The 3,055-nt window shown below is 29.6% G+C and overlaps 1 long non-coding RNA gene across 2 annotated transcripts; it reads right to left on the bottom strand.

Moving 5' to 3' along the window:
• Positions 1-260: 260 nt before the first annotated feature.
• On the bottom strand, positions 261-2,777 carry LOC121223411 (uncharacterized). Of its 2 annotated transcripts, none has more exons than XR_005920759.1 (7): positions 2,434-2,777; positions 2,156-2,269; positions 1,413-1,478; positions 1,015-1,176; positions 843-916; positions 675-747; positions 261-580 (listed from the first exon to the last, which is right to left on the bottom strand). It is a non-coding gene; the product is annotated as an uncharacterized lncRNA (long non-coding RNA). The 2 variants fall into 2 exon arrangements; XR_005920758.1 differs by having other exon boundaries at positions 1,015-1,070; positions 2,434-2,719.
• Positions 2,778-3,055: the final 278 nt, after the last annotated feature.

Raw genomic sequence — 3,055 nt, 5'->3', positions numbered from 1 at the left:
CCTTTAGCGGCGCTTTTTAGAAAAACGCTGCTAAAAATATATCTTTTAAAAAAATAATTTTTTTTCAAATAATATTTATTTCTATAATAAATATTATATTATGTTTTAAGGATTAATAAAAAATATTATTTAAATTAAATTTTCTACAAAATTTTTAACTTTAAAACTAAATATAATTATAAAAATTAATGAATTTAAATTTAGAATTTAAAATAATAAATTAATAACACAATTAAAATCTAAAAGTTAGAACACTTAAGTAAAAATAAAAATTTAGAATCAAAATTAAAATAAATAATACATATGCAAGGTAATAAAATATACAATGCATTTTCTTAATCAAGTAAATCTTGGTTATAGAACTAACACAGAAAATAACACAGTACAGCAAGTTTCGTCTTTCACATTTTACAAAAAAAATAATAGCATGTTTGTTTGCATGCTACCATGATCAAAACTCAAAAATGAAGTTCTCCACCTGATACAAATTTCTCCTACGATTGTGCAAAATCAGATCTCTAGATTCTCGGAGTTCTTCATCTAGTGTTCTCTCGATGGTTTTGATTATTGTGTCATCTAGCTGGATTCAAAAAAAGAATAGAATGCAAAGCATGTTATACATTTGGACTCCAAATTTTTAGCAACTCAAAAGAATGCTAAGCATTTTGTCCAACCTTCCAGTACTCACAAGGATCCTGAATAAAAATGAAATCAGACCTCACCACTTCAGATAAGAAGCCTACACAACTAATTACACAAAAGAAAAAGATGAGAAAAAATAACAATGTAGAAAAGACGTTTGAATGAGATAATATAGAACCCAGAGTTAACTCTGTGAATACCTTCACTTTAGAGTGGGTGTACACAGTTTGATAAAGATCAGCACGAGTAGCAAAAAACTTGTGGATACTAAGATCTAGCAAGAGCACCCATTACCATTAATAAGGAGGAGTAAAAAAACACTAAAAGAACTAAACATGTACTTTGCAAGTAAATGAAATAGATTATACTAACAGTCTTTAGCACGATAGCAGATCTCATCACCCAAAACTCGCATAGTCTCCATGAACCTGCAGGTGGTGTAGCATGTATATTAAGTTTCACTTACTTATCCACATCAATTCCATTCTGACCATTTGCAACAATATCATATAAGAATTGCTTCTCCTTTGCACTCTTCAAAGTAAGCACAAAATAGTGTATGTGTTAGATAAAGCAAAGAAACAAAGAATGTCTGAACTTCATACTGGAGCAAAATATAAAAAATCCAGTGATCAACACGTGCCTACACTTAAAATATAAAAAATCCAATGATCAATTGAAATTAAACTATTCATCAAAATGATTGCAATTAACTGAGTTAAAACATGATTTTTTTTTCTTTTCTTGCAAATATCTAAAGTTTTTTATACCTTCCCAAATGGTGAAACAAGCTGGTGAAGTGCTGTAATTCTGTCTCCTAATTTTTCTTTCCTCACCTGCCATATAACATATATATATGTATATATATACAAGTCAGAAAAAAAGAAAAAGTAGGTGATTAGTTTACTATTTTACTTTCACTTAAACTATATTCTCTTTTTCATACATTAATAGAATATGATAGTTACAGGAAAAAAAAAAAGAATCATCCCTCTAGAAATCGGCAACCAAACAAGGACAACAGTTTTTACCACCCCACATGTATTTTGTGTATGTGTATATATATATATGCTTGTGAGTGTGCGTGTGCGTGCAATCTGTATTGAGATAAAAAAAACATATATTTAATTATATAAAAATTATGGTAAAAGTATCATGGAAGCCCCTGTACTAAAAGTTGGATTACATTTTGCCCTTTTACTCAAATGGTTTAATTTAAACACTCATTCAACAGCTATTACCTAAAATGCTACCACTTTTGAGCATAAAATCAGTGGAAGTCTAAATGAACAAAGTCCTAAGCCAATCAAAACAAAGTCACCAAGAAATGAAAAGAACAATCTGTTCTTATCCTTTCGAAACAGTGACCAAATACAATGAATTCAAAAGGTTGTTCTTTTCATATCTGCTTATCAACCAAAAACGCAATGAGAAAAAAAAATCATGATCCGCCAGCAGAAAAGCTTGAAATTTGAATGGATCAAATGAAACATAAATCTAATGTAAAACACACCTAGAGAAAGCTTAAAAGAAGAGCTTTGATGAGATTTTCTGGTGTGAGCTCTGGCTTACGCTGCTGATATCTTCCTTCTAACTTCCCCATTATCATCCCTCAAAACCCAATAATCTGTAAAACGAAGACTCCCCCAAATTACTTCAGATGTCTCTTTTAAATTCTATTTAAAAAAATTAAAAATCTATAATAAAAAATCAATTACTATAAAAAAAAGTGTGAATTAAAAATATAATCCCAAATACTGATTCAATTGCAGACTGGGATTTATTTCTTACCTCAAAGGTACAACAATGGTTGTAACCTCTGTAACCTGTTTGTGAAACCTCTGTAACCTGTTTTACTAGTAAAGCTGATAATAATCCAGAAACTGGTTGTAACCTCTTTGTATTTGCCTGGGAAATCAGTAAATCTTCTCATTATCAGCATATGTTGATTTTTTTATAATGTCGCAGGGAAGGAGGGAGGGATAGAAAGCAAGAGAGACGGCGTTTTTGCAAAGTTAAGAGTTTTAGGGGGAAAATTAGGGGTTTTACGGGGGAAATTTGGGGATAAAATGGGGGGAGAATTTTTAAAAGTGAAATTAAGGTTTTTAGGGGAAATTTTGGGATAAAATGGCGCCAAGTGAAATTATTTTTGCGGCTTTTTATAAAAAAACGCCTGTAATGTACCTTTTGTGGCATTTTTTTGAAAACGCTATTAACAAATTTAAATTTTTCTATTGAAACGACGTCGTTTTGAGAAATATTAGTACATAGTAACGGCATTTTTTGCTGAAAACGCCGCTAAAGCTCTTATATTTTTTATATTCAATTATTGTATCTTTCATATAAATTATACATAAAAGAATTATTAAAATTTTAAGTAATATTTAAAAGAATTAAATAATATTATAAATTT

The sequence above is a fragment of the Gossypium hirsutum genome, chromosome D11, assembly GCF_007990345.1.
Source record: "Gossypium hirsutum isolate 1008001.06 chromosome D11, Gossypium_hirsutum_v2.1, whole genome shotgun sequence".
Lineage (NCBI taxonomy): Eukaryota > Viridiplantae > Streptophyta > Magnoliopsida > Malvales > Malvaceae > Gossypium > Gossypium hirsutum.
Note: the sequence above shows the minus strand (reverse complement) of the source record. Positions and strands in the feature narration are given on the sequence as shown.